At 34.4% G+C, this 8,289-nt stretch overlaps 1 pseudogene; it reads right to left on the bottom strand.

Annotated features, from left to right (window-relative positions):
- Window positions 1-4,903: 4,903 nt before the first annotated feature.
- On the bottom strand, window positions 4,904-7,769 carry LOC114187037 (annotated as a pseudogene).
- Between the last annotated feature and the right edge of the window lie 520 nt (window positions 7,770-8,289).

The raw sequence follows: 8,289 nt of genomic DNA, 5'->3' as shown, positions 1-8,289 counted from the left end.
AGGCCTCACACTCTATTCTCGACCGTCCTCTTGACTATACTTTAAGACCAGGAAGGTGGAATAACGTACACGTTGTATCCGTGAGAACGTTTAGCCTGCTGGCACTATCCATATTGGCGTAAGACCATTATGATTCGGAAAAAAAATCTAATGGCAGTGTTTGGAACCCAAAGTATATAAAGAAAGAACATGAGATGAATATACTTATGAGTTAAAACTCGGAATTATACAAATATGATTATTAAAAGATTGATAATGAGGATTTTGATATCCTAAATTTAAAACATACGGAAATGATTATTTTATTGATTAATTTGATTTTGATATTTTTGGCATGGTTAGTTATGACATTATGGAGATTTAAACTTTTGTGAAAATGTTTCATTCAATTGAAAGTTTATTCAAATGACCATACTTTGAAACGTTATGATGAAGTTTTGGAGTTAAGGGAAAGACTCACCCTTACTTTCTTTATTTTTCAGAGGAAGAAATTGGAGACCTAGAATGTAACAATGAGATTGTCTAGTTTAACTTTTCTTGTAACTTTGGATTATGTTAAAGCTACAACTGATATGGTGTAACTTGTTTGTGACGTATTTAAAACTAAAAGTACCTTTAGTTGGTTGTAAAAGTATAAACAAACTTCTGTTACAAACAGTTATATGTATGTTAACATTTTATTCGCATAAATATCATGTATGTTTAACAGATGAAACATTCGAGTGATGTATTATTATATTTTTTGTTTGGTATTTGTTAAATGAATACAAATAAATTTTTCTTACATAAGTAAATGATACATTAGACAAGTAAAGAACATCTAGTAGCACCAAATTTAGTTGGGGTGTTACATTAGTGGTATCAGAGCAGTTCATTCCAAGAGGACTGGGTAGGGACTAAGTTTGCTTGTGATCTGTGTTTCTAGATTCTTTAGGAAATAAGAATGTAGAATATTGTTGTAAAAACCTACTTGTTAAGAACTATATGATTTATTTATTAAAAATATGTTTTCTTATAAAATGGTAAGTAAGTATGGTATTAGGTTGGTCTGAAGAACGCAAAGTTACATAAGCAACATATATGCCGACCGGGGAGACAGAGGATTGGTGAAGGTGTTATCCAAACAAAATTACCACATGGACAAAGAATAATACCGTGAATATATTGTACAAGTATGAAGATAATTTTAAGTTAAGGTAAGGAGTTTCATGTTTTTGTTACAAATAGAGGTTGATAATGAGAGCTAGATAAATGGTATGTTAATAAGTAGAAATTTGGAAATGGCTTTTCAAAGAAAAAGTCAAGGTTACATCCCAAGATAGAAGTACAGTTCTCTTTGGATTTGGTGTTTGGAAGGGAATTAGAATTAGTGACACTTATGGAGTAGTTTTAGTTGAGAAGTAAAGTTTAAAGTTGGTGGTTTAACATAAGGAACATGATCAAGGATTAAGTTGGTTCATTTTATATTTTTGAATATGGTGATAAGATTCCCACTAGATATTAAGATAACAAGTTATCTAAATTTGAAGGTGCACTTCAAAAGGCTAAAATAGAATGAGAGTGATGGATTGGTTCAAGAAAACAAACAAAATGGACAATGTAGCTTCAAAATCGAAGTAAAAAAAAAAGAAAAAAAAAGAAAGAAACAAGCTATAAAATGTAAAGTGGGATGATGGAAATGGAAGGTAGCACATCACTCATAGGTGAGGACCAAAAGGCCAACTCTTTCCTAGAGATGAGTGATCGATGTCGCCACTTGCTATGCAAGATAAGGCCAAGGTGAAGCCTTTACTCATTAGAGAAGAGCTCAATTTTTGTGGTTGAAAAACAAGTGTATAAACTCAAATTATCAAACCTTTTAAAAGCTAAAGAGCACCCCTTGTATAGAGAGTTTTAAGGGCCTCTAGGAAATAAGCACAAAGTTCAAAGGGCTAACTAAAAAAAAAATATCCTACATTCTAGAAACCTCTCCTAAGAGGTAGCACAAACGTGCATTGTGGTGGGAAATCCTAAAGGAATTCGGCCAAGCTAAAAATGATACAAGGAATGTCTCTACAAAAGGCCCAAAAGGTGCTAAAGACAAAAAAAAAAGGGAGACCAAAGGTACAATATGCTTTTGCTTTATACTTTTTACTTTATGTTTTCCTCTCTCCTCCACCTAGGCTCTACATCATTTTCATTCCACCACTACAATTGCGTCACATATCCATGCTTCCTTTCGCCTAATTAAACATACAAAACATATAAACATGGATTAGCATGTTAGCTTAAGTCATGTCAACTCAAGTCAAATCTAGTCAAACGTCAATAAGTCAATTAAGGTTAAGTCAACTAAGTCAACTTATGGAAACTCAAAAAAAAAAAATAATGAAAAACAATGAAAGGGTTGAAGTATTGGTGAACTTCCTTTCTAAGCGTGCTTAGTCTTCTTAAGCATCATCCTAGGTTGGGCTCAATCCTTTATCGGAACAAATTTATGTTAGGTATGTCAAATTGAGAAACAACGATGTATTTGGTAAAGAAGAAAGATATGAACTTAGTTGTTTGTAAAGTGTTGAGACTTAAACAAGATTGTTGAGGAATGATAGTTTGATGGGTTAAGTTGCATGAGGTCGTTATAAGTATGTAGTGATATTGTTTTAAGAGATGAACGTTGTAGGCCATATTCATAAGTGTATTGTAGTTTATAAATGACATGTTTATATATATCTTATGCTCAGGAGGTGCATGAGCATTACTTAAGATTAGTAATAGAATTCTTGAGGAAAAATAGTAGAAATTACGAGTCTAGTTTGGAAGAAGAAGAAGTGGATACAAGAGTCAGTGGACCAACAAAATTGACATGAAATATTAAGGTTATGTCAACAAAAGCCATATCAGAGACTTGATCTTTTTCTAGTTGAGAGAGAAACACAAATCATAATGGCAACAATAATATTAATTCACTACAAAAATAATTGTTTTTAGCGGGGGTTATATTTGGCGTTTCTGGGGGTTTTAACCCCCACTAATGGTTTTACCAGGGGTTTAAGATTCCCCTGGAAGTGCAAGCGTGGCTAACGGATTACCGGGGGTTTTTAGCAACCCCTGGAAGTAGCGCAACTTACCGGGGGTTTCGAAAACCCCCATTAATACCTGGGGTTTCGAAAACCCCCATTAATGCATGGGGTTCTGGAAACCCCCAATAATGCATGGGGTTCTGAAAACCCCATTAATGCCTGGGGTTCTGAAAACCCCCACTAATGCTTGGGGTTCTGAAAACCCCCAGTAATGCATGGGGTTCCAAAAACCCCCAGTAATGCATGGGATTTACAAAAACTCCAACAATGCTTGAGGTTCTGAAAACCCCCGTTAATTCCTCGAAAACCCCTGTTAATACCAAAAGTTAGTGCCCATATTATTATGACATTGCTATAATGCTAAAGTTGTACTTTCCTGAGAATTGATTTATTTAATTAATTATTTGAGTACAAAAAGAACGTTATTCTATAAATTTCCTATTTATTACTTAACATTTTGGTATCAATCAATACAAATAAGCAAAACCTTCAATGCCACTTCAAAATAAGCAATCAATACAAATATTCATTCAAATGGTATCAATACAAATATTCATTCAAATAGTACCAATAGTGGACTACCAGTCATAATGCTCTTAACATAATAAGTGTTGGAGAGGTAGCATTTGAATGACAGTGACATAATAAGCAATGCACTATCTACCTACAATAAAACCAAAATTAACCAAAAGTTTCCTAAAAGCATATTTGTTGACAAATTTCAAAAGTAAACAAAATATATCATCTAATGCGGTGTTGGATGTTGATAATTTGTTTCTTTGTTAGGAACACTTCCTTGTTAATGCCCGGGATTCCCTGTTAATTCCTTCTTTTTCACTCTGGTATGTATATTCATTTTCACTCTATTCCTTCTTTTTCAAATCTTACTTACCATGCAAAACAAATATTTCAATGCATTTTTTATCATATTAAATTCATTTTACACTTTATTTGCTACAACAATTATATATATATATATATATATATATATATATATATATAATTAATAGGGTAAGTTCTTAATTATATATATATATAATAACGTATGATAAAAACATTGCAGGGGCTGCATTGAAACATGTTTCTTAATTAATATCAAAATTTGAAGTAGTTTATGTTGTATTTTTCCATCACCCCACTTGAAGTATATATAATTAATATCAACCCATACACCAAATACATTCCCAACACTAACTCTAAACTAATAAATCCCTTTACTCACTCCCTGTTACTCTTCTTAAATTAATCCCTATTCATCTCGGTTTCCGCTCCAATAGATTTCCTAACAAACAAAATCCTCTCTCCAATCTCTAATCATGCCTCTCTTTACCATTTTTTCATTTCAATTTCAAACCAAAAAAATACTTTAATAGGGTAAGTTCAATTTCAAACCAAAACAATACTTTAATAGGGTAAGTTCAATATATTGAAGGAATTTGCAGTGATCGGAAGCACGTATATACATAAAGTAACTATTTAATTCTCGTGGCTACCAATGGCATGTGTTAAACTTACATTACATCTCATTTTGCAAGCTATGACATGTGCGATTAGTTTAATATATTGGAGACTGCACCACGAACAACCCAGGTGCTATATCCAATGGAAGTTAGCCAAATCCAATGGAAAGTCTTCATTGGAGACTGCACCACAAACAACCCAGGTGCTACATAATCAATTCATTCAATTGAAACCATCGCCATGGGAATGCCGAATGCATATAAAAAATAAATAAATAAATTCAACTCAACTAAATCCCTAACATCTCTACTCAATTACCTCATCATGCTGGATCTCTCTGTCTCCAATCCAAGAATAATAAGAAATAGCATTTAAGTCCCATGTCAGAAAGAATCACAAGCCAATTATTTCCCATTCCCCATTCACAACCTGGTTGTCTCACCATCATCCTTAGATTCACTACAATCTTGTTTGTCTTATCTCACCAAAGGACTACAAGAATCTTTCGCATCCAGACAACACAGATAGATCTACAAAACTGTTCATTTGACTAGTACAATCACACACAACCCACAAACACAGACAATTTTTTTTAAAGCTAACACCTCTTCTTTTTTTTTGTGTGATATATTATATATATCAGATTCTTCAATGGCTCTTTAAAGGTGCACATGAACCAGAAAAAAAGAGGAGCAGCAGTAACAACTTCAGTATCCCTCCCAAAAGAGTATACACAATATCATTATTGCCTGAAGCATCTTTTGTTGTGTCTTCAATGTTCACATTAACATTTCCAATTAGCTCACTTTCTTTCAAAGATATTGCCTGAAACCACCATATGTTTCTTTCGTTATTCAGTTAATAAAAAATGAACATTTTAAGTAAAAGCAACATAACTTACATTAAGAACCTAACACTCTGATGATATGAACAATTCATAGCTTACATAACAAAAGGAGTTCTCCCTCAGATGTATTGATTGATATTTATGATCATGATGGCATCATTTCAAAATGAAAATAGAAACTAATAGTGTAGGACAAATGAACTCACTTTACCTCACTTAACTTTGCGGAAAGCTCATCAAGCAATTCAATGCGTCTTTTAGACTTGTCCAAAGCCTGCAACACCTTCTACCTCTGAAAAAGCATTTCCCTTGCATATTTTCCTCCCTTTTGAATGCTTATAACGGCCTATTTTGGAAGCTTCTCCGCAACTTCTGACAACCGCAGAAGCCTCAATCTAGCATTAGTTGCTGTTAACCACCACATTAGTTTTGTATTAGAAAATACTAATCACTAATTCAATTTCCCTTTCATCCAATTTCCTCTTTTTTTTGTTTCTCTTCCTTTTCATCACTATCTATTACTTTTTCTTCCTATTTCTCTCTTTTTCCCATCCCAAATACACCCTATTTTGGGGTGCGCTTTTATAATCACTCATTAAATTAGAATAAATCAAAATGTCATCCTCAAATTATTGGCTCCTCACCTAAATAGTTCCTAAAGTAATTAAATTGTTTAAGCAGACCGTGAAGTATTGAATATCCATCATTTCATCGCCTAAGTTGATGTATTTCAGTACAGTTCAGAAATCAATTTGGAGAAATTTTCGACACTGAAGGACTACATAACATTGTCTTGATAACCTCTTGAGCTACTCAGATAATTTTTCTTACAAGAGTAATACTTCAAGTCCAATTGATGCATGAACCCTTTGGACAGTTGTTCATTTATATTCCCTCAAGTAAGAATTGGAAGTGAAAAACTAAAACTGTAATCATACTCATGGACCTGACTATAAGGTGTTTTTCAGAAAACATTAATTCAAATAGAGAAGAAAATCAGAACGAAAGAAGGTAGCAATGTGAAATGGGTAGGGTTACCCTTGGCTCTGGTGGCGTCAGCCTCAGCGTGAAGATGATCAATTTGAGAACACAATTGCTCTGTGTTGATGACAATTGTAGAAGCAGAAGAAGAAGATGAAGAAGCGCAACACGTGGGCCTCAATGAAGGAACAACCATGGCCATAGTCGTCACTCTAACACAGTTCATTATCATCGCTTTCTCTCTTCCAATCTGCGACCTTACACTAACAAACAATTTCTCATAACATAGCAGTAACAACTTCAAAATCACTAACCTAAGCTAATTTTACTTCTATCTACTTGAGAAAGCATGAAATCTAAAATATGACCTTGTGAACCTAAAATTAAAATTGAAATGCAAACATTCACTATGTGCCTAGAATAAAAAACAGAACAGATTTCAAGGTAAAATTGATAAAAATATAAAATTCTAAAAATAGCGTAAAAGAATTAGGAAAAGGAAGATGGAACCAGGTGCATATGTGCTTGTCCATAGTACTTTCTTGTTGCAGCAATAGTTCTTCATCTTGTGTTAGGAAGTGAATAATTAAAATGGACTAGGATCCATTGAATCACTTACAACAGCTGCAACTATCTCAAACTTGCACCTGTTCATGCACCACAACAAAGCACACAAGCAAAAATGATACCAAAATAACACTGGAACAACGGTAAAAGTAGTAACAGAGCTAAGACTAATCTTAAAAAAATATCAAAGAAAAGGAGGAAAAGAAATGAAACTAAAAATAGAAAAATAGGGAGAAGAGGGGAACATTATCGATGACACTAGTGACATTTTCCGGCTTTAATCGACGACATCACCATGACGAGTGGCAATCAGCAAACTCAAACTGACTACACCTATGGCAGTGGCTGGTAGAAGGCTCGTGGCAGTGCAATTCGCAAAGATAGGAGGAGTCACTTGAAGGAGAAGGGGAAAGAAGGAGATACCACCATCAGCGCCTCTAGTCATGGCAACGCGACGTGATGATGGTTGTTCAACCTCCAGTGGCGACAACGCTCTCACGGCAAATACGACGACTGCGGTGGCAATGCTCGTCGGAGAAGGAGGAGTTGTGGCTCTATTGGACGTAGCAAAGGTTTCCTATTTTAGGGATTTGGAAGAAGGGGATCGACGAACTTGCGTGTCGGGGACGAAGATGAACATGGAAGGGCGTTGGTGGCACCGATGTCGGAGATGCGTTTCATCGATAACAGTGGGTGGCAACAAAGCTTCTCTTGTCTTCCATAGTCAAGATCTAGACTTCACATCACAAAAAACATCATAGCACAGAATGTCAGAGAGAAAATGAAAATGAGCTGAGTCACAGAGACGAGAGAATGAAAATGACCTAAGTGGGAAATCGAAGACAAATAGGTAAAAAAGTTTAAATCAATGAATTTTACCGGGGTTTTAAGAAAACCCATGACGCTTTTCGAGGGTTTCTTAAAAAACCCTTGACACTTTTCGGAGGTTGTTAGAACCTCCATTATCTTTATGTTTACTTGAGTTATTTAAAACCTCCGGTAATAAACCTCCGTTAAAATTAAATATTTTGGTAGTGATTAGGTCATAAAAGCTTTTCGATACAGAGGACCACATTTTAAGAAGGATAACAATCAAACTTTTCTCTCTTACAGTTATTATGGAAAGACATGTCATCTTGCTAGAAATTGTTGGTTTGTACAACAAAATACTGACAATACGAAAAGAACAATAAAATATACACCACAAAACAATAATGGCACTAAGCAAAGAATTTGGGAAAACTTTTTGTCATGAGTGGAGCTGAAGTAGCAACATAGGATAATCTCATTCGAGGTAAGTGCATCATAGTTAATATAGTTAGACATCCATTCATTCATATCTTTAGTCGTTGTGAAAAATAAAATTCTTGACTT

This window comes from Vigna unguiculata, chromosome 6, assembly GCF_004118075.2.
Source record: "Vigna unguiculata cultivar IT97K-499-35 chromosome 6, ASM411807v1, whole genome shotgun sequence".
NCBI lineage: Eukaryota > Viridiplantae > Streptophyta > Magnoliopsida > Fabales > Fabaceae > Vigna > Vigna unguiculata.
Note: the sequence above shows the minus strand (reverse complement) of the source record. Positions and strands in the feature narration are given on the sequence as shown.